The sequence below is a fragment of the Pezoporus flaviventris genome, unplaced genomic scaffold, assembly GCF_033815535.1.
Source record: "Pezoporus flaviventris isolate CSIRO_AGI_PZ_B2104156 unplaced genomic scaffold, CSIRO_AGI_Pfla_v1 ptg000003l, whole genome shotgun sequence".
In the NCBI taxonomy this organism is placed as follows: domain Eukaryota; kingdom Metazoa; phylum Chordata; class Aves; order Psittaciformes; family Psittacidae; genus Pezoporus; species Pezoporus flaviventris.
The window spans coordinates 2,742,658-2,767,699 of record NW_026892551.1 but is presented as its reverse complement, the minus strand read 5'-3'; positions in this window follow the sequence as shown (position 1 = coordinate 2,767,699).

Here is a 25,042-nt window from a genome sequence, read left to right as displayed (position 1 = left end):
CCACTCCTCCCAGCTTAGTGTCATCAGCAAACTTGCTGATAGTACACTCAGTTCCCTCATCTAAATCGTTGATGAATATATTAAATAATACTGGTCCCAGTACTGACCCTTGAGGCACTCCACTAGTTACAGGCCTCCAACTAGACTCAGCCCCATAGACTACAACTCTCTGGCTTCTCTCCTTCAGCCAGTTCGCAGTCCACCTCACTACCTGATCATCCAGTCCACACTTCCTCATTTTAGCCGTGAGGATGCTGTGTGAGACTGTGTCAAATGCTTTGCTGAGGTCAAGGTAGACCACATCCACCGCTCTGCCATCATCCATCCACCGTGTTATTTCCTCATAAAAGGCTAAGAGATTGGTCAAACATGATTTCCCCCTGGTGAAGCCATGTTGACTGCCCCTCATAACCCTCTTACCCTTGATATGCCTTAATATGGCACCAAGGATAAGGTGTTCCATCACTTTCCCAGGGATGGAGGTGAGGCTGACCGGTCTATAGTTACCCGGGTCCTCCTTCTTGCCCTTTTTGAAGACTGGAGTGACATTTGCTTTCCTTCAGTCCTCAGGCACCTCTCCCGTTTCCCAAGACTTGGTAAAGATAATGGAGAGTGGTCTAGCAATGACTTCCGCCAGTTCCCTCAGCACGCGCGGGTGCATCCCATCTGGACCCATGGATTTATGGATGTCCAGATTGCTCAACTGGTCTCTAACCCATTCCTCATCGACTAAGGCAAACCGCTCCGTCGACCTGACTTCATCTAAGGTCTCAGGGGTACAGGGCTCTTCAGGACTGCCTGCAGCAGAGCAGACAGAGACAAAGAAGGCACTCAGTAACTCTGCCATCTCTTTATCTTCTGTCACCAGGGCACCCATCTCATTCATCAGTGGGCCTACATTGCCTCTGGTGTTAGTTTTGTCTGCCATGTATTTGAAAAAGCTCTTTTTGCTGTCCTTGACCCTTCTTGCCAGGTTTAATTCTAAGGATGCCTTAGTCCTCCTAGCTGTCTTCCTACATCCTCTAGCAGCAGCCTTATAATCCTCCCAAGTGGCCAGCCCCTCCTTCCATGACCTGTAAACTCTCCTCTTCCACTTGAGCATACCCAGCAATTCCCTATTTAGCCACACAGGTCTCTTGGCCCTCTTCCTTGACTTCCTACGTGTCGGGATGCTCCGATCTTGAGCACGGAAAAAGCAGTCCTTGAATGTCAACCAACTATCTTGGGCCCCTTTACCTTCAAGCAGCTTTGCCCATGGGATTTCCCCTAGCAATTGCTTGAAAAGGCCATAGTTTGCCCTGCTAAAGTCCAGGGTTGCAATTCTACTTGGTATTCTACTAGTCCTACCACACAAGATCCTGAACTCCACCATCTCGTGGTCGCTGCAACCAAGGCAGCCCTCAACCCTTACTGCTTTGACCAGATCCTCCTTGTTAGTGAGGATGAGATCCAGCAGCGCTCCTCTCCTGGTCGGCTCATCCACCATTTGCAGGAGGAAGTTATCATCCATACACTGGAGGAACCTCCTGGACTGTGGCTGGGTTACTGAGTGGTCCTTCCAGCAAACATCAGGGAAGTTAAAATCCCCCACGACGACCACGGCCTGTGACTGTGAGGCCGCTCTCAGCTGCCTGTAGAAGGCCTCGTCAACTTCCTCACCCTGATCCGGTGGTCTGTAACAGACCCCTACAACAGTATCCCCCCTGCCAGCCTGCCCCTTAATTCTCACCCACAGACTCTCAGCTCGCTCATCATCTGTCCCTGGACAGAACTTGGTGCATTGTAGTTCCTCCCGCACATAAAGAGCAAGCCCACCACTCCGCCTGGCTGGCCTGTCTTTCCTGAAAAGGACATAGCCTTCCATGACTATATTCCAGTCATGTGAGCTGTCCCACCACGTCTCTGTAATTGCCACCAGATCATAGTCTCCTGACTTAACACAGGTTTCCAACTCCTCCTGCTTATTTCCCATGCTGCGCGCATTGGTGTACAGGCATTTCAGGGAGCGAGCTGAGCACACCGATTTCACCCTAGGATTGTAGGATTGTATGATTTAGCGTAAGGTGTCCCTGCCCATGGGAGGGGTGTTGGAACTAGAAGATCTTCAGGTCCTTTCCAACCCTAATTATTCTCTGATTCTATGATTCTATGCTTCTGGTTCAAAGGTCTAGTTCCAAGGCTCACAGCCCCAAGTCTGGCAGGCAATTTTCTTGTCAATATTTTTCAGCAGGCGTCTTGTTTTTCTCAGTAATTTTCCCTTCTTTCTCAGGATGCCTTTTTGGCTAATCATATCATAAATGTATGAAATATACTTCATAAAAATACCTAATTCTATTAAATTTGTAACAACAAAATTATATTATTATACTTATTTTACAGTCAGAGATGTATAGCAAGTTAGGAAAACTGTTACACAGCAAGAACTAAAGAGACAGATTTCCCAAGTTTTAATCTTGTACATCAAAGGAAATTCCACATGTTCCACATGTTGAGAAAGTTTCTCAATGACAGTTATTTTTTTTTATTTCTTTTATGACCTTATACCTAAAAATTATATGTAAGAGTCAATCTACATATGGTGGCATTTCAAAACAGAACTCTATAAGCTACTATTTTGCTGTAAACAACATAAGGAATGGTATCAATGTCATGAGAAATAGTCGTATCTTTGAAAATATTTCTTGAAGGATTCCTGCAGATTGGTATTAAAAAATATGTATGCTGAAGCTGGCTTCCTTATTATTTCTAATTATCCCTTAAATGCTCAAATGCCTGCTTCCTTGATGAAACTAAATATTTGATAATGTTATTCATCTATTACTTCCATTAAATTATATCTCAGGCTTAAATACTTGTGAAATCCCTGGGCAAGATTTTCAAAGGCACAAATAGTGTTTATTACACTCTGTCATCTTGCTTTGACAAATCAATAATTTCAAATGGCAAGCCTTCCCATTGTTGAAGTCAGTTAATTTGCTATCCATAAAATCCTATTTGTTTACCAGTATATGGTCATATTCTCTTCATAATTCTCTCATATTTTTTTTGTAATAATAGTACCTAGCTTAGTTAATTTTCTTTTTATAGTAACCCATATCCTCTTTAATATTTTTGTTATTTTTTTAGTTTTATTACTCAAAAGGTGTATTTTATCATTGTGTGTCCATAGAAAACATGCTGTCAGAGCAATGTAACAAACTATGTTACTTTTTGATGGAAATATGAATTCTAGTGAGAACCTTGATGTGAAATTTATTTATTGTTTCAGTATTTGTGGACCTTTTAAGATTTTTGGGAAAATTACAATAAAATAGCAGTAATGAAGTAGTTTAACAACTCACCCAAATTTATATGAACACTCTTCACAAGGAAATTAATCATTCACAGAATATGCTGCATAATGATTAAAAGCTAAATATCAGTCATTTCAAACTTGAGTGCTTGAAATTTAAAACCAGCTTGCTAGGGTGTTTAATATTTAGAAATACTTGATAACTGTGATAGAAATATGGTCTTCATAATTTTCTCCTATGAAATACACAAACACAAACCCACAAACAAGACAGCTGTGAAAATAAACCATTTAATGAAGCTAATAACTTGATTTTGGTCTGTTTGGAGGTTTAATATCAATCATTTTAGGGACCAGAATTTTGAATCTTTACATGCAACGTGTACCTTAGTTTATAACATTTGCTTATGGAAAATTCCACATTTTTGGGACCTAGAAGACTTTTCCCAACTATATTTTGTACAGTATTAAACTTACTGCATTAATGGAAATGTGAATATGTATGCTGTTTGAGAGAATTAAAACATTACCATTTCAACGTATTACTACAATATGTATTACCACTTTATTGTATATAAAGTGCGATCATTTTACCAGTAAAAAAGTGATGCCCATTCATACTACTTTGATACAGTGAACCAAGAGAAATGGAAATAGAGGCAAAATTATACTATAAAATAAAATATTGAAACATTTTATGTTCTTGGAGGAACAATAAACTGGTTAAAAGGTGTGGTGAAGAGTGTCATTTATGGTAGTGCTATATCACCTGAGGATAAGGATCTTTGGTAGGAAAGACTGACTCATTCCTTCAAGCTGGAGAAAATATTCCTAGAAATAGTAGTCTTTCATAAGGGCTTTGTGAATAATCTTCCTCGTCATGGAGGTTTGGCTTCCTGGGACACCAAACCCTTCAGCTTCAGTGCTACACTATTTCTGCACTGGATCCAAGCCACAGCAGACAAACACCCAGGGGATGGGGATGCAATCAGGGCCTCGGCAGCAGCTACCCTTCTCAACAAAAGCTGTCATCACTTCTTACACGGATCCAGAGGCACTTTATATGAAACCCCGTGGTTGCAGCAGGAACATGCATGGTGCTTTCTGGTTCCCAGGCCAACTCAGAAGTCACCATAGGATATTTCAGGGGCTGTGGAACAATTTAGTTTGTGACCACCACAAAGGAGTCCCCACATGCAAAGAAACCAGCTCAAGTGTGTCTAGACAGGCTGGGGGTGAGCCTCCAGTGACACTACCACTGAGCTGGCTCTGAGAAGAGACAATCAAATCTCCAGGAGCAGAGCTGTTTTTTAGTAACATCTAAAAATTAGAAGTCTCCATACTTTTCCTGTGTTAAGCTTGAAAGATTTCGGTGTTACTATTTTTTATTCTGTATCACCTTATGATATATAATTAAACTTACCACTGACAGCAGACCTCCTACTTTCAGAGATTTGGAGAATGGAGCTCTCAGTCTGGAAGCATTATCATGACTTGTCAGTGGTGCTTCCATAATTTACCTGCCCATAAATTTGTGTGCTAAAGCTGCGGCTATGTATGTTCATACAGGTAGTTTAACTACAATTGATCGATGAGGGTAAGGTAATGACAATGATTCCTGGGCTGTGGCGTTGAACATTTTACTTCAGGAAGTATGACTTTTTTGTGAAAAGAAGATGGAACCAAAGAGGCTGGAGTCACATCTTCTGTGTGGCTAGTAGTTTCTTTGGGTCCCCCCTGCCCCAATACTTGCTGCAGTCAATGACAGCCATTATTTATGATGTACATAGCTGCTGAGAGCAATATGCAATCATCTCAGAAAAGAAAGATATCCTACTGTATTATAGTAGGGTTTAGCAATATATGAAAGAAATTATCCTGAAAGCCTAGATGCACAGTAAAATTCAGCTATGCAAGCATGTTAGGTAGTTTTTTTCTGTATCTGCATAATATTACCATAACCACTATTCAGAGTTGGGATCTAAGATGTTTACAAGCAAAGAAACAGATGGAAAAGGTTGTAAAATCTGTTTGCAGTATCTAAGAGGTAAAAATGTTTTCCAGTAGTTAAAATGGAATAAAGTACTTTATATATATTTAAATAATATTGTATTCTTCTCATAGGTAGACAAAGTCCCAACAAAGAAAATTGGATTACTTGTGACAGAGGATATTGAGGATACTGTTAAATTAAAAGATGATAGATAGATAGATAGATAGATAGATAGATAAAATATTTACAATATAATTGTGAAAGAGGTCTGTCATCCATCTTGTAGGTGTCACATAGCATATCTGCATATGAATTAGAACTCAGATTTTCCTGAGTCCTTCCAAATGTGTAATCACTGTATCAGAGCTGCTAGTCTATCTGATCCATAGAAGAGATTTTCAATACCCAAGACAGGCCTACTAGTACTTAATTTTGTGTCAGTTTTCATGTAATAAAAAACAGTATACCCTCTCTCTTCCTACCAGTTCCATTTATTTCATTTTGGTTATGAAGTGTGTTGTTTGTGCTCTTTCTTGCTCTTTGCAATAGAATTATGAGGTATTCAGGAAACAATAGGGAAACAAACTTTAAAATGTGATTTTAAACGCTTTGTGTCTGCAGGCAGCAGGGGAAGGCTGTGCTCAGCTGTCAGTGCCATGGCAGGGCTCATCAGGCAGTGGCCTGATCTCATGGCTGGCGCCCTTTTTCCTCAATCCAGGCTGAAGCTGGTGACACGTTTCTGTGGCTTCCTCCACCCCCATCCACTGGCTGACTTCTAGGGACTCCGTGGGGAGAGGTGGCAGGTGCCCCCAGTGGCCTATGACAGAAGTATCTGCTGTTGCCCCCACTCCATGCCAGACACTGCCCCTAGCTTGTATGTGGTGCTCCCCAAGCTGGTGGCAACTCCAATGGGCAATAACAGGCACAGGAGTGCCACAGGGGGGAACTGGTTGAAACTGGCTGCAACCAGCTGCAACCAGGTCCATGTAGCTCACATAAAGTATTAATTTCTCATATTATAAACCAGAACAGAAATGTTCTTATAGGGTTTTGGAGGTTTTTTTGGAAGGAAATCATGTGGGGAGAAAAACAGGTAGGCAGGATAAAGGCAGAGACTAATTAAAAACATAGTTTCTGGTTCTTACCAGAAATGCCATCAGGGGCTCTTAATGCTCTGGGCATATTTAATGACTCAAGATTTATGAGTCAAATTTGGCCCTGAAAATGCTAGCTGCAGAATTTTTTTAGGGAACATTTTTTCCTCTTAGATTTTATAGTGAGGGTGCTTCAGGCTCAAGAATTTGATAGAATTACACTGTACTGAGTACATAAGTAGTTTTACGAGCAATGGACCCAATAGTTTCTTGTGCCTAAGCATCTAAGCATCTGCTGGTTGGCTTTTTGTTGTTATTTCTTTTGTGGGTTTTTGCTGGTTTGGGGGGGGTTTGTTTGTTTTTTGGTTTTGCTTTTTTTTTTTTTAAGAGAATTATAGTAATACTTCCATACATTTACATTTTTTTTACGCAAGATTGTTTTAACAGTGTCATATATGCTGCAGTGCTCAGCAGCAGTAATTGGATTACAGGGTCAAAAAATATTCAAAAAGACCTTATTCATACTCAATGGCTTGTATCTTTTCTAAGAGCTACTGATTTCTGTGACACTCCTAAATAGCTTGAGAGCCTTGACTCACTCCTAGTTCGGCCTGGAATGAGAAAAAATTGAGAGATTACTGACAGGGGAACAAACAGATAGAATAATCATTGAAATTTGTTTTCCTTTGGAACACAAATAAACAAAACCTATGTCTTTAACATACTCCACAGGTAATGCTTGCTGCAAAATGCAAATGTTTTGAATAAACATAATGTATAAGCCTTATTAGGTTTTTAGTCTACAAAGGGAAAATGTATCCTTGAAGAATAGTGACTTGTTATCAGCCTCTCTAAGAAATACTTTTATGACATAAAGGTGAGGTTTTAGTAAACAAAGAAACAGTCTTAAACGCAAGTATACCTTTTGACATTTCTTTCAACAGTTAAGCTAATGAAAGCCATAAGTAGCAACTGATTTAAGATCCTGAATGGCTAGCAGAAGTCCACTTTTAGATTTCAATTATTAGCAATAACTATAAGTAAATAAAATATTCTAATCAATTTAATATTAAAAAATAAATTGAATAGTAGTAAGTGTAAGGTTTTTATATATTTGTTGCCATGAGTTTTGTTACACAAAATTAGATATCGGTTTGGAGGTGGGAGAATCAGTATATGAATTGTGTGATTTAGAAAAGAAAAGTTTGATGAGAAGCAGCAGAGGCAAATACTTCTATTAGCCATAGTCATGGAACGATTTGAGATAGAAGGGACAGAAATGGTGATGGAACAGATGTTCTCATTCAGAAAAAGAGTTCTTGAAGCTCAGAGAAATTAAAAGGCTTAAAATTAGCCTATTTAGTTATTCTATACACTGAAGAATACCCATTTAGCAAACTCATCCCTTTCTACCCTTCCTCCCTTACTCCCATTCCAAATACACACAACAGAAATTTTTATTTTTAATGAATAAATCATAGCTTTCACTAAGGCCTGAATCACAGTATCATCCTTCTTTAATTTAACACTACTGCTGTTGAGAACCAAGCACACTTTAACAAAACCAGAGACAAGATGAGCTATTGAGAAGAAGAATAATACATTACTCATTGTATCAGAAGGGAAAATTCTAACTATCAGCAGAAAAAAATAGAAGCAATAGTGGTTTAAAAAAGAAAGAGTGACAACATCACTCTAGCTGTCAGTGTGTCTTCTGTATTCTTGCATATATTATGTGAATATGTTCAAAGAAAATAGGTTCTCTTCCAGATGTGCAGATAAATATTACATAGGAAGTGTCTTGATGATTAAAATAAAACCCAGAGATATAAACAACACACACAACAAAAGGATATTCAAGAAGAGGTTGAGTCATAACAGCAAAACAGTGTCAGCTGTTATCTCATTGGAGATTCCCACTATTAAGACAAATCCCTTTTTTGTTTTTTTTTTGGTTTTTTTTTTTGTTCTAATGTATTGCTAGCAGAGATTAAAGTGATAGAGCTGTAGAATACAATGCTAATGAAACAGTAAGTTGCACTGTTCCTTATGCATCCTTCTTGAAGGCCAATACTGGACAGTATCTTAAACTTAATGTGTTAAATATGCTGCTTTAGGAACAAAAAACAGTCAGAAATCCTCATCTGCAAGAAAAGCCAAAAATCATTGTTACCTTAAGACACTGGTGGTTGCACTTATCATAATGCCAAGTATTATATATTTGAATGAATGAAAAATTATGTCTTTAAAATATCATACATTTCTACTTCACTGTTCCACAGGCAGCTTCTAGTTTGTTTTTGTCTCTCAGAGAATGATATCCTGGCTGGATATGGCTGTCTAAAACCTTTTGATAATATTTTCACACTAGTATTCTAAGCCTTTTTCTGGGAAATGCCATGCTTTGGTAATAGCATCCAGAATAAGAATGTTCCTTTCCTTAAGGCTTATAGTTAATTACAGTGACTGAAACTTGTACAATTTATTTGAAGGTATTTGTTCAATCTTGATGATTTCATTCTAGCTATGCACAGCAGAGAAGATAAATTTACTTCAGCAAACTGGCTTCGGAGGATTTTATTTTAATTCAATTATCATCTGCTCACATGGAAATGGGAGTAAAATACACCTAACTAATGCAAAATCTCAGAATATTAAGCCACATACAATTTATTTCATTTTATACTGGTCTGAAACAGTAATGGATGATCTCTATTTTTGCATGTAAGACTGAAGGTTGTGCCCATGAACACTAATGTATTTTGTAACTTAGAGGGATCTAGATAAGGAAACAGTTCAAGAGGTTGAATTATAATAGTATTCTAATTTGAACTAAAAATGTCTGCCTCAGAGAGGTATGCTTGTCTGAAGATAGAAAATGAGTTAGTTTATTGGCTTTACTTTTATAGTACCATAGTGTTTTCGAAAGTTTTTTTTTAATTAATATCATAATGCAGCTCATTATATGCTGTTTTCATTTTCTACATTACAGACCATATTTAAAGAGAGAATTGCTGCCATTCTTTATAAATTAAGATCCCCAAAAATAGAAAAAATAATATTTGGAATATTATTAGGAATATTTTTGGAAATTTCATATGGTCAGTACTGTAAAAGTGTCCATACCAAACACTAAGATCATAGCTGCGTTCATAATACTGTAAGATTATAACAGTATACATATGGAACATGCATATTACATTGTTGAAAAATAAGCAAATAAAAACTGATATACATTTACTGTTAGGAAACTGCATAGCATTTGCAATGAGAGAAAATTTGACAAAGATAGGCAAATTTAGTAGGGTGATATGATACAGACATGTAGACGACAACAGTTCCTTTTATAGAAACAAAGAAAACCAGTCACCTTTCAGAACAAGAGGGCTATATTCTGATCCTGAGTGACCTTGAATGGAATTTAGTGATCTTGATTAAGATGAAACTGAACATGATCTCTTGGGACACTTCTGCAGAACAGAATACAACCCAGAGTTAGCTCAATTTTTCCCACTTCTAGTTTTTTTTCAATACCAACAATTTAGGCATTAATATTTACAGATATACTGTCTGCTAGCAAGACAAATGATCACATAAATAAAGTAAAAAACTGGTGAGATAGCATTCACCTCACTGCACTTGCTTTACTTCTTTCCAAACTTGCTTCTCAAAATTGTAATGCCGGTAATTGGCTTAAGCAAATGGAGAATGATTATAAATATATTGTGAAATTATTATACTCAGTTATTTCATATTCCCCAGCATGAGAAAGATTTGACATCCTAGCATCTGAACATGTCTTGATTAGAAAAGACAAGATACTTTTTCTGTGAACTGAGATGTTATACAGTCAACACTAGAAGTATTGGGGTTTCATGGAAAGGTTTTGGTAGCAGGAGGGCTACAGGGATGCCATCAGTAGTAAGAGGCCATGAAATGCCCCCATGTCTGACAAGAACCAGTTCCAGCCATCTCCAAGATGGACTCACTGATGGCCAAAACTGAAACAATCAGCAACATTGGTGGCAGTTTTGTGATAACATATTTTAATAAGGTAAAAAACTTCTGCAAAACAACAGTTGGAAGAGAGAAGTGAGAAAATGTGAGAGAAACAACTCTGCAGACACTAAGGTGAGTAAGAATGGAGGAGACAGAGGTGCTTCAGGCACCAGAGCAGCTTGGTGAAGATCGCAGTGAGGCAGGCTGATGTAAACTGCTGAGTGATCTCTTTGTCCTTGTCTCAATCCACTAGCCTTTCATCATATTTTCTTTCGCTTGTCCAGCTGAGGAAGAAGAATGAGAGAGTAGGTGGAAACCTGAAAGCCAGACAGGGTTAACCCAGCACACTAGGTTACGTATTTAACTTTTGTGATAGCACAGAAAGGATATGGATCTGCATGCTTTCAAATAAAATTCCAAATTAATTAACAAAAATTAACTCCCAAAAATGGGAGTGTTTCTCTGCTTGAGGGTAGGAAAGCTCTACAATGAAAAATGAGAGAAAGTGTTAAAACAAATTTTGAAGTTAGCTGCAGGGACCAATTAACCTTGTGTTTTATTCAATCATTGTGGGGAAGATTCTGGAGTTAAGTACATGGAAAGCCATTTGTGTGCTAAGTTATGTATAAAATGATTCACTTAATAATGCATATGACTTCCTAGAGCATCCTGACCTGGAAAACAAATAAGCATGCCTGGAATGATAAAGCATGTAGGTATTTTATAAATTGTAAATAAACAGTAGGTTGACTGACAGAAAGATATTTTGAACTATAAAGAGATTTGTAGGTAATGAATGTCTCCTTGCAAAATATTCAGAAATCAATAGAGATTGGAGGAAATCAAAGAAATCAAAGACTGAAATTGTTTCGTGTCAAAACCTCTTATGAGAAAAAAAATGTTTTTTTGTGGCCTCTCAGTATACCTGAAACATATTGTTATCTGGCGAAGCAGAAAACAAGCAGGAAAGTGTCACATAAAACTGACTGCACACTTGGGAATAATGGGTGGCCTAAAGGACCATATCAACTTTATTAATATATGTCTATTAACTTGCTGTACATGATTATATCCTTTCAGTCATGTGGCTCAAAATGTCTGAATCCTTGTCTCAGTTCTGAAAAATTCTATGTTTGATATACCCTTTTTCATCTAGATCCATAATAAAGATCTTGCTTAGTGGACTGCTTAAATGACCAATATGGGAATTGCAAAAACATTTAAAAACTGATAACCGAAATGACGATGTCTTAAGAAACAAATGCATGGAAGTCAGTGTATTCAAAGGAATTACTTGACTCTCATAATACATTTTATCAATTAATTTATATTTCACAGGAATGCCAGCTGTATTTGTGGTTTTGCATTTTTAACTTTTTTAACACAAACTATTTTGTTACATAAGAGTATGATCTGAACAACAAAATCAAGAAAATTTCCAGTCTCATATATCAGCTGGACTTGGCAGCAATAAAATAATGTTGCTTTGTGCTTTGAGGTCTGTAATAACTAATATATTTGCAAAGGGGATAAGACTTATTTCTATAAAGATTAAATGTTTAAGCTTAAAGAAAAAAAAAATTGCTTGAGGAAAATGAAAAAAAAAACACAAAAAAGACAATGGAAGAACTGTTGGAGAGATTTCTCAATAATTTCTTAATTTTAAGACAGAAAATATGAGGAAACTTCTGAAAAATAGCCAAACCCCAAACCCAAAAACTTTATGAGAGACATACAGTTAATTCAATTAAAGAAGATACTTAACTTTTTTTTTGCCTCTACTGCTCTATCTTCATAATTTAGAGTTATAGCAAGAAGTAGGAGCACTACATTATGTTGCAATGGTGTATTAAAAAGAGCTCTAAGTGGTGAAGATTTTGCTACATGAAGCAACTGTAAAGTTGGTTTGCATAAACCAGAAGTCACATTTATTTTAAAATATTTTAAATTAAATTAAAACACTTAAGAATAAAAGAAAATGCAACTTTTGCACTTCTGTGTACGCTTATTTTTCTGTACATACTTCTGAACCAATTACCTTTTGAATATTAAATGACTTCTACACCCTCATCTGTCCTTCACAATCTGCAGTGTAGCTATCTATATCAGGGCTTGAAATTTAGATGGCACTTAAATTCAATGGAGAAAAATGCTACTCATCAGGAACGATTCACCAGACCTATTTTAGCTGTTTATGTAAATACGAAATCAAAGTCATTTCTAGAAGTTTCTGTGTCTGCCTTTTAACCATAAAGGGAGTTTAGAGAGTGAGTTTAAATGGTGACATCTACTTTTTAGGCTTCTCAAGTCATACATAATGAACTTCTTTATCAGGAATTTAGCTCTGTACTGCTGTGAGGTACCTATTACTTATATTATTCAAAAATTATCAATGGCTAAGATAGATCTTTTGAAAAAGGTTAAAAACATTATTACTCTTGCATAAATTGCACATAAACCAAAATTTGATTTTTTCCCCTTTTCTACAACACCTGTTTATCTCCTTTCTCTTTCATTTAGTGGAAATGTTGGTGTTTCTGTATCTACATAAAAGGGTTTTCATGTGTATATTTTCTTCAGTTCATGAGTGCTTTCAGTTGCCTTCTACTTCTCCATAAATACACATGCACAGAGGTACACATGAGAACGAAAAAAAAACATGTACTTTCTGCTGATTAAATATAGTGACTCTTATAGTTCTCAACAATTTTTTTGAAATGTACTTTTTTTCTATATTTTTCTGTCTGCTTGGACTATGACAGTGACTATGCACTTTGACAGTGATTATATATATTTACATTTATCGAATTATATTATTAACCATATATATGTAAAGACTAATATTTTTCCATTTTTGTGCTTGTTAGATTTCCACTAATTATGTCTAATATTGACGATCTATACTTGGTATGGACATTTTGCCTAACATTACCCTTTGGTCTTAAATACGTAGGCAGCAAATTTCAGTGCAATTCGTCATTCAAAAAGACACCATATTGAATTTTTCAAATTTTGCATTTGCTAGAAGTTCTCATCTCTGTTTTTTTTCAAATTTCTTCAAATTTATCCCAATTATGTGAAAATATTTCTGGAAAATAATGCAGTAAGTTAGCATGCCTGCTCAATTCACTTCAACCTTCACATACACTTAGATAAATAGATTTTAAAGACATTACATAAAATGGAATTTAATGAGATGCCATTAAATCTTCAAATGTTATAATAATAATAAAAATGTATTTTTAAATAATGACAATTTTTAAAATGCAACTGCATTTGCAGAAATCAAAGTCAATTTGACAAAACTTCATAGAACCATAGAATCATAGAAGAGTTAGGGTTGGAAAGGACCTTAAGATCATCTAGCTCCAACCCCCCTGACATGGGCAGTGTCGTGGTTTAAACCCAGTCAGGTAATTCGTTCGCTCACTTCCCCCCCTTTCTTGCCCTCCCCCTGCTCTCGGAGGGACGGAGAGGAGAATCGAAAAGAATGCAACTCCCACGGGTTGAGATAAGAACAGTTTAGTAACTAAGGTATAACACAAATCACTACTGCTACCACCAATGATAATAATGATAAAGGAAATAACAAGGGAGCAGAATACAACACCTCACCACCCGCTGACCGATAACTCGCCCCCCAAGCCCGACCAAGCTCCGACCGATACCTCCTCCAACCCTGCAGTCTCCCAGCCCTTCCGGCTCACTCCCAGTTACATCCTGGGCATGACGTGCTGTGGTATGGAATACCTCTTTGGTCAGTTTGGGTCAGGTGTCCTGTCTCTGCTTCCTCTCAGCTTCCCCTCCTCCCTGGCAGAGCATGAGGCTCACAAAGTCCTTGGCCAAACCAAAACATCTCTATCAGCTCTGTTCCCGAGCCGAAAGTCAAAACACTGCACTGCACCAGCTACCAAGGAGGAGAAACATGACTGCTACTGCTGAACCCAGGACAGCAGGGACACCACAGACTAAACCATGTCACCCAAGACTAAGTCCAGCCTGGCCTTGAACACTGCCACGGATGGAGCATTCACAACTTCCTTGGGTAACCCATTCCAGAGCCTCACCAGCCTTAAAGAACTTCTTCCTCATATCTAAATTACACTTTCCCTGTGTAAGTTTTAACCCATTACCCCTTGTCCTGTCACTACAGTCTCTAATGAAGAGTCGCTCCCCAGCATCCTCATAGGGCCCCTTCAGATACTGGAAGGCTGCTAGGAGGTCTTCATGCAGCCTTCTCTTCTCCAGGATGAACAGCCCAAACTTTCTCAGCCTCTCTTCGTACAGGAGGTGCTCCAGTCCGCTGATGATCCTCGTGGCCCTCCTCTGGACTTGTTCCAACAGTTCCATGTCATTTTTATGTTGAGGACACCAGAACTGCACACAATACCCCACGTCAGGTCTCACAAGAACAGAGGGGCAGGATCACCTCCTTCGACCTGCTGGTCATGCTCCTATGGATGCAGCCCAGGATACGGTTGGCTTTCTGGGGTGTGAAAGCACACTGAAGCTGGCTCATGTTCATTTTCTCATCAACCAACACCCCCAAGTCCTTCTCTGGAGAGCTGCTCTGGATCTCTTTTCTGCCCAACCTGTAGCTGTGCCTGGGATTGCTCTGACCCAGGTGGAGGACCTTGCACTTGGCATGGTTAAACTTCATGAGGTTGGCATCTGTCCACATCACAAGTGTGTCAAGGTCCCTCTGGATGGCATTCCTTCCCTCCAGTGTATCAACTGAACCACACAGCTTGGTGTCATTGGCAAGCTCACTGAGGGTGCACTCAATCCCACTGTCCATGTTTCTGACAAAGATGTTGAACAAGAACAGTCCCAACACCGATCCCTGAAGGACATCACTTGTCACTGGTCTCCAGATGGACATTGAGCCATTTCCCACAACTCTTTGTGTGCAACCAGCCAGCCAGTTCTTTATCTACCGAGTGGTCCATCTATCAAACTGATGAAATTTAGAGACAAGGATGTCGCGTGGGACAGTGTCAAATGCTTTGCACAAGCCCAGGTAGATTATACCAGCTGCTCTACCCCTGTCCATCAGTTCTGTAGCCCCATCATAGAAGGCCACCAAATTGATCAGGAAGGATTTCCCCTTAGTGAAGCCATGCTGGCTGTCACCAAGCACCTTGTTGATTTTCATGTGCCTTAACATGCCACCCAGGAGAATCTGCTCCAAGATTTTGCCAGGCACAGAGGTGAGACTGACTGCTCTGTAATTCCCTGGGTCATGTATTTTCCCCTTCTTGAAAATGGGGGTTATATTTCCCTTTTTTTAGTTGTTGGGAACTTCACCTGACTGCCATGATTTTTCAAACAGATGGCCAGTGTCTTAGCATCTTCCTTCGCCAGCTCCTTCAGGACCCATGGATGGATTTCATCAGGTTACATGGACTTGTGTACGTTCAGGTTATTAAGATGGTCTTGAACCAGATCCTCCCTTACAGTGGGCCCAAGGTCTTCATTCTCACAGTCCCTGCATCTGCCTTCCAAGACTTGGGTGGTGTGGTCAGAGCATTTGTCAGTCAAGACTGAGGCAAAGAGGTCATTAAGAATCTCAGCCTTCTCCAAATCCAGGGTAGACAGTTCTGATAGCTTCCGGAGAGGGCCCACGTTGTCCCTAGCCTGGCTTTTATTTATAATGTAACTATGGAATCCCTTCCTCTTACCTTTCACATCCCTAGCCAAGTTTAATTCTAACTGGGCCTTAGCTTTCCTAGCCTGGTCCCTAGCTTCCCAAACAACATCCCTGTATTCTTTCCAGGCCTCCTGTCCTTGCTTCCACCTTTTATAACCCTCTTTTTTCCCTCTCAGTTTCTTCATCAACTCCTTCTCCATCCAAGGAGGTCTCCTGGCCCTCCTGCTGCACTTCCTTCTGGTTGGGACACAACACTCCTGAGCTTGGAGTAGGTGATCCTTGAATATCAAGCAACAGTCTTGCGCCCCTATGCCCTCCAGGGCTTTATCTCATGGAACCTTACAAAGCAGGTTCCTGAAGAGTCCAAAGTCTGCTCTCTTGAAGTCCAGGGCAGTGAGCTTTCTGTGTGCCCTTCTCACTATCCTGAGGATCTTGAACTTGACCACTTGATCGCTACAACCAAGGCTGTCCTGGAGCATCACATTCCCAACCAGCCCCTCTCTGTTGATGAGCACGAGGTCAAGCATGGCATCTCTCCTTGTTGGCTCCTCTATTACTTGCAGAAGGATGTTGTCTTCCTCACAATGGAGAAACCTTCTGGATTGCTTCTGCCAGGCCATACCATCCCTCCAAAAGATATCAGGATGGCTGAAGTCCCCCATGAGGACAATGTCTGCAAACGTGATGCTGTTCCTATCTGTCTATAGAGTGCTTCATCCTCAGAGACCTCTTGATCAGGTGGTCTGTAACAGATTCCCACAGTAATGTCTCCCATCGCTGTTCTCCCTTTAACCCTGACCCACAAACTCTCTGTTGACTGCTCACCTGTCCCCAGGCAGAGTTCCATACTCTCTAGCCTACCACTGTGTCCTGGGTTCAGCAGTAGCAGTCATTTTTCTCCTTCTTGGTAGCTGGTGCAGCTCTGTGTTTTGACTTTCGGCCTGGGAACAGAGCTGATAACAATGATGTTTTGGCTTGGCCAAGGACTTTGTCAGCCTCATGCTCAGTCAGGGAGGAGGGGTAGCCGGGAGGAAGCAGAGACAGGAGAACTGACCCAAGCTAGCCAAAGAGGTATTCCATACCACAGCACATCATGCCCAGGATGTAACTGGGAGTTACCCGGAAGGGCTGGTAGACTGCAGGGTTGGAGGAGGTATGGGTCAGTGCTTGGTCAGGCTGGGGGGGGGGGCGAGTTATCGGTTGGCTGGTGCTGAGGTGTTGTATTCTCTTCCCTTGTTATTTCCTTTATCATTATTATTATTGGTGGTAGCAGTAGTAATTTGTGTTTTACATTAGTTAGTAAACTGTTCTTATCTTAACCTGGGGGAGTTGCATTCTTCTCGATTCTCCTCTCTGTCCCTCCGGCAGTAGGGTGAGGGCAAGAAGAGGTGGAAATGAGTGAATGAGTTGTCTGGCTGCGTTTAAACCACACTGACATAAATAACAACTCCCCCTCCCCTTCTGCCAGAGCTGTCTTTTCCAAAGAGTTTGTGACTTCCAACACTCCAGTCATAGGAGCCATCCACCATGTTCCTGTGATACCTATTATATCATACCCCTGTAGGCGTGCACACATCTCTAATTCCTCTTGTTTTTTCCCCATGCTACAGGCGTTTGCATAGAGTGAAACATGGGGGCACAAAATCACAAAATGGAATATAGAAACCTTTAGAATTAGTTTTAAGTAATGTTAAGTTTGATGGCTTTGTAACAGTAGCAATGGAGAATTACTGAGGTGCATGATACATAGAGAAAAAAATAGAGTACACCTAGAGAACATACTGAGAATTCTCACAAGATAAATCGTTATAGTTGTGACATAGTTTAAGAAAAACAGTCTAGAAGAACAGGACACAGGGGTGATGAGTATCTGGGAACCGCAGGTGTCCAGGATGGGCTACAGTTAAACTAACTGATAGGTAGGAGGATAGGAGGATTATTATGTCTCTGGTGCTAAAGAACCGATTAAACTGGTATGAGCATCTACTGGGCATGCTTCAAAGGCTGCCAGAAGTGATGAAGACTGTTGGAAGAAGAGGCATCTGAGCCAAGCTCCAAATGAAGACAGGTCATTGGCTGGATTGGCTGAAGTATCTCTACATTGCTCTGAGCATTTATTATACGTGCTGGCAACTGACTGGGTGTGTTGGGATGGAATGATGCCCCCCTCCCCCCAACACATCTAGTTTAAAGATTTCTTGACCAGCCTGGCAAGCTTCCTGCGGAAACCAGCTCCACCAGCTTCTAGTAGACCTGGCCTCCCAAATCCAGTCTCATGTGTTAAATACCCAAACCCCTGACTATGGCACCACTGTTCTAACCATTAATTAGCCTGAAAAAAATATTTCAGAGGAAGAAATTACTCTTAAGTCATTTCTTGCTCTCAGGATTATCCATTATAATCTAATCAAGGTGGAAAAAATATGCTCAGGCTCTTTTGTACTGTTCTGAGAAATATAAAGGCAATGTGGATAGAGTTGAACCAAACACTGCAACAAGTTTCCTAAAGAGGTAGTCAATATCCCAAGCCTGTCAGTGTTTAAGAGGCATTTCAGCAATGCCCTGCATAACATGCTTTAAATTTTGGTTGTCCTTTAATTGGTCAGGCAGTTGGACTACATGGTTGTTATAGGTCCCTTCCAACTGAAATAGTCCATTTTATTCCATTCAAACCAGATATTTGGTGTTGCGCTAATCAGAATGTTTTTGAAACATTATTATTACTAACACCATCAATGTTGTCTATGTGTTTCAATTAGAAAAAGTTTTGCTTGTCTTGCAAAAACAACATACAATAGTCAAGAGAGGAAACTGGACCATCTTATATGTTATTTTTAATGAAGAATTTGAAACAGACCTGAGACACAAATAGATTCAAATTTCTAAACCGTGACTGTCTCATTTTTTTTTGTCAGATATCTCACTAACTTTGACAATGTAATAGACTGCTACATACTGAAAAAATGTTCATATTTGATTACAGCAGATTTTTCTGTAGGTGTATGTGAAAAGCACCAATCATATTACCTTTGAATATTGAACAACATTTAAGTCAATCAACTAACACTTTTTGATTCTTTTTATAATTATTTTCATTAACATCAACAGTGGATGATTACAAACTGTGAAATTATTTTAATATTCAGAATCATTCCACATAGTACCTACCTGACAAGTTAATTATGTTCAACCAAATAAAACCACAGTGAGAAGGCCCCTGAACTAAACTCACCCTAACTCACCTCTAAATATTTACATTCAGAGGGACTGCTAGCTGTAACAATCCTCTGTTGCTGCAGGAACAGAAGGAACAGAGGTTCTCTCAGGTGACCAGAACTCACATCACTCAAAACCTTAAAGCTCAAGACAAGTACTTAGAACAAGACACATAATAAATAGCATTTATTAACAAAACAGAATTTGGAATTCCCCCCCCCCCCCCCCCCGCCCCGAAAGTAGTAAAATATACATGCATATCTAAATTATATCTGTCCTGAAGAAAATCACCACCTCCTAATCATTCAGTAGTAGTTACTATATAGAATGAATGTCAACAACTGTTTTTATTTCTTTTTATTCCTACCAGAAGCTTGCTCCAGTGTGGGCTCACCACAGACTGCGCTGTGGATTTCTACTCCACCATGGTCCTCCATGGGCTGCAGAGGTAAAGCCTGCCTCACCATGAACTTCTTCAAGGGCCATAGGGGAATATCTGTTGTTGCACCTGAATAACTTTCTCCCATCCTTCTTCATTGATCCAGATATCTGCTGGGCTCTTTCTCTCACATCTTTCCCAGCCCTCTTTCTCATAGATACTGCACAGCATTTTTACCTTTCCTTAAATATGTTATATTATACCCAGGACACAGAGGTGGCACCAGCACTGCTGAGGGGCTCAGCTTTGGCCAGCAGGTCAATGTCAGACATGGGAGTGGCTCTTGGTGTCTCCTCCCAGAAGCCATTCTTGGAGCCCCTCCCACTGCTAAATACAATGTCATTTAGTGGTTAATTTATATTCAATATTTTATGGTCTAGAAAGAAATTATACCTGTATTTTTCAGTATTCCATTGCATGGCTCAAAACCATTTCTATATAAATTGTTTATAGATAAGTATCTGTATCTTAATCTCTGTTTGTGTGTGTTGTATATTACCATGATTATATTTCAGACTTAATCTCACAGTCATTCCCTGAGGCCTTATATAGTTGGTCTACTGAAAGTGTGACAGATTAGGTTCCTGCAGAAGTAGATAAAATGGCTTCCTGGACATATGACTTATTGTCTAATACCATCCCTTCTACATCAGAAACTGGAAGTATTCTAAAATTATTTTGCTTGCTTCAGGTTAGACTGACATCAAATGCATATGGTCTGCGTAAGCCAACTACTACTGTAAACATAACGAAAAAAGGAAAAAAAAAAAAGAGGAATCAGTTCCCATTATATTTACCTCAGGGTCCTACGACAGAGTGAAATCATCCAGACAGTGTTACCAATCTAAAACTTCGGACACTAGAGATAAAAATTGGGAAGTAAGGTATATAAAATATTTTTATACATGTAAAGCTAATAAGAAAAGTGACTAAGGTAGAAATTATCTAATTACATATTGCATTTCTGTTCTACAAGTACTTAGATTAAATCAACTGAACGGTTAAATCACCTAAAATTTGCTAACTTCCCATATTCCTTGGTAGCAAACTTTAATTCTTGGTTTAGGTGTTTTGGGTACATTTTGTGCTATAAAGTCTTGGATTACTTTAATTCTGGTTGTTAAGCTGTTGAAAATCTAATTGAATTCTGAGCTTGTCTTGAAAATTACAGTGTAAGACTGAAAATATTGGTTTCAGTTTAAAAAATAATAGTATTTAAGGGAATGGATTGGTGCTAGAGCATTTTAAATACACTTTTCTCCATATTTAGAATGGAAAAGAAAAATAAATGCTCCAAACCTTTTATTTCTAGCACATTGTTGACAGACATAGCAGAAAAATAAATCAAGCTGCTTGACCAATTTTTTCAGCGGATGCATCATAGGGTGTTTGGTTGGAAGGAAAGCTACTTTTACAGAGAAAATGGTGCTGTTAACAGCCTAATACCAAAACTGTCTTTCAGGATCAGGATCCTAAATTTAAAAAGGCGTTGAAGTCCTGAAACAGGACTGTAAACTTGTTAAGGAAACTATTTCAAACACCTCTCTCCATGATATTTCCTTTTCCATGTTTCACAACTTTAATTAAGCTAGCCTTTAGTGTGCAGGCTCTTATAAAGAACAATTTATCACATACAACTCTTCTGTTATACAGGCATGTATATGCTGCTATTGTGAATTTCCTGGAGCTGAGTCTATTTCTTTATGATTACAGAAGCCATGACTTTATAAAAGCTTATTAAGTATATGAAAAACATTCCAAATATGTTTTTACAAAAACTTACATAAGGTAGATTCATTACCTTTTTAGCACAGTTGTACAATTTATTTTGATTTTAAGCTAAAGTCATCTTTACTGTTTACAGCTTTGCTACACATATGTCTAAATATTATATGAGATGTCTTATCAGAACTTTAGTTGATTCTTTAATATATTTCTTTGAGAAAATAAAATGAGAAAAGGAAAAGTAGAAAATTAATTCATCAGAATTTAAATGAAGATTATGATACAATGCTAAATAAGAGATGTTCGTTTAAACTGGAAAAGGCTTTGATAGTACATGAAATTTAAATTATAGACAGAAGTAGTTAAGGAGAAAAATCTTTTATTAGAGAGGAGGCAGCCACCTGGAGCTTTTCAGGCTGATCTATAGGGGCTCACTTGATGCATACTCTATTTTTTATCCTAGCATAAGAACTAGGAATATATGAAGGCATTTTTCTAAGTTACAGAGTTAAGAATAAAATCTTGAAACAAAGGAATAATCAAACCTGCAAACCATTGGATAACCTAAAGTAATAAGAAACTGAAACCTAAGGGATCTAAGGTTGTACTTGTAGAGATGAGTGAAAGGAATTGAAGGCTCCAAACACAGGAGGCTTGAACTAGCAATGATTATAAGGATCAACATAATGTTAAATGATTACTATATGAACATACACCATCAAAATGCAAAGCTGAAAATTATAAATGGCATTTTAGAAAATATTGTTTATTTCCAGTTGAATTAGAGACATACTTAACTCGCTTCATGAAATACTGCAGAGGTTTCATCTGCAATATCTTATCCAAGTGTTAAAAGACTTTAAGTTCAAACTGAAGGAAGAATAAAAGACTCTGGACTTTGAGCAATCAAGAAAATACAAAACCCACTACATAATAGAAAAATTAAACATAAGCTTTTAAACTCAGCATAATAAAGCTGAGTGAACTGTTCTTGTGTGTGCTTTTTTTTCTATAAAAAGCTGAAGAGGTAAATATTAAGAGGCATTCCAGAATAATTCTTTCATAAAGAACTCTGAATTTAAGAGAAACTTTAATTGGATTATGAAAGGCTGGTGTAGCTATGACACACTTTCTTGTTAATGCAGTTTATGGATTTAACAGGTTAGATGGCTATTTTGATATATTTTTTCCTAATTAGCACAATGGATCTATAGATGACCCATTTTCCTCCCTTTTTACATGCAGCTGATGTGTAAGCATCTCATTAACGCTGCTCTAAAGTGTTATATTTTCTTCTTAGTGTTTATACTGCAGTAATAGTCAATGTTGTTCTCAAATATGTCATTCTGCCTACTTAATTGTTTAAGACAGGCTTTCCTCATTATCTACTCAGCCTTAAAATTCTAAACCAGTGACTGGAAAGTGTTCAAAAAACTGTTCTTTCTATTTACCTTGCAAAGATAGTGCAACCATAAGTTATAGCCAAAAGGCAAAGTCTTATTCAGTGAAAAGACAAATTAGGATGAAAACAAGTATCAGCAGTGAAGTAAATGCCAGTTAAACTTATGAAAGTTTATATAACCACCTGAGGGTGTTTTAGATCCCAATGAAATGCAGGAATATTGTGTTCATTTGTTTGTCATTTTTTGTATCTCTCCAGATCACTGGTTATTTTGATCATGAAAGCAGTTACAATGCTTTTGTTCTTTTAATTACAGCTCATGTTGTATGTCAGGTTCACGTCTCACTTTTTTTCATTTTAGAAAAAAAACACTTTCTATTTGGACTCAGGCCTCAATTAGAGGAAGACTATAAGCACTCAAAAAAAATAAGTTGTGAGTTTGTTTTTTTTTTTTGAGGTTAGGTGGGAGGGTTAATCTTTATCATTATTTGCAAGTTACATAAATTAGAAAACCCAGAAGTTAGAAATAAATATACTTTGCACCATATTTTTAACATTATAAATTTTGCTGTCTAATATCAATACACTCTTTGACTATTTTATTTTGCCAGGTCTCTTGTGAATGCTTGAAATGTTACAATGGCTGTTTCCTAAAATTTGTTAGGACCACTAAGCAAAAAGTTTTCCATCTACACTTAGTCAAAAAAAGGTTGGAAACTGAATTTATATAGAGGCTACTTTGCTTTAAGAAGAAACTCTCACAACCTTGCTAAAGCATTTGATGTTCCTGACTGCATGGTGTCCCAGCTTTAAGAGAATGGATAAGGACTAGTGTATTCAAGTGCTCCCTCAGGCAATGCACTTGGTTCCTCATGTTCTCTCTCCCTCACTTCTTCCTGCCCATTTCTTCTCTGTGAATGCTCTAGAGTACTATGAGAAATTATGTCTCCTTTAGGTTTTCTGAATGAAAGTATCGGTTGGCACCTATATTGAATTTAACTCAAGTCCATTTGACTGTATAACCATTAAACTGTACCCTTTAGAGCAATTAAATCCAGAGGTGCCAAGTTAATGACTGAAAAATCCTACAATATTAAATCACTCCCAATATATTCAACTCAAAATGCTGATGAATAACTAGTTCTCTCTAAAACAAAACCTCAGCACTTTCAATAATGTTTATTTATGGTCAGATAAAATAGCTAAACGTATGCTTGATTTGGCTCCTCCAGAATTGTTGTGGGATACTTTAAGCTTCTGAACAACCTTAGATACCATTATGTCATACCCATGTCATAAAATACATATTCTTAGCTTCATCCCATGAAATATAATGCTGGTGTACTGCAAAATACCTGTAGCTCTGTTTTAGAGAGACAGCCATCAGCTCTTGAACGGTTCAGCCCACAGCAATGGGAGCATAAAACATGCATCTTTGTCTGTGAACCAGCAAGTAACATTAGAGTTTCAGCCTAGATGTGCTAGCTGGTTTGAAATTCCTTTTATTGTATATAGTTCCATTTCTATGTCAAATGATCTCACAGAGCAACTCCTATAATTTTCAAGTCTTCACAGAGGCCAAGTATCTTCTGATTCTAAATGTATCTTAAGCCTTTTGGTCTGAGATCACTGACTGATGTACGTGCAGAACTATCCAGGGGAGATAGCAATATAGTAGCTTCAATACCACAAAATAGGGTACATCCCATGTCTTATTAAAAAAGGATGAGGTAGATGGGAATGAAAGAAAATACTGTATTACAGAATAAATCTCATGGATGGCTGTTTTCTTATGCATAGGTCCAAAGAACTATCTAGAATTTTATTGATACTTCAGACCTGTGATAGAGCTTTGCAACTTCTCTGTGGATGATGAAGGAAAATGAAAATTTCCAGTAAAAAAAATGACAGTGGGAGTAATTAATCTTGCCTAATTCTGTTTCTTTGTCTATTCTAATTCCTCTACATACCTTCTATAATCAAAACCATGAAATATGTACTTGCAGAGATGCTCAGTTTAATCTAAAAAATGTTTAAGACAGAAAGGATGAATTAACTGGAAGAGATAATGATTTTTTATTAAACATAAGGAAAGTTTTGGTTACTATCTTAGGCTACATGATGGAGTTCTGAACTAAAGCATCTGAAATAAGCAAAATTAATCCCATTAAAGATTAGTTCTCATCTAGATTCCTCAGTAATTAAGGGAGAGAGATTTACCTTCAAATTTTG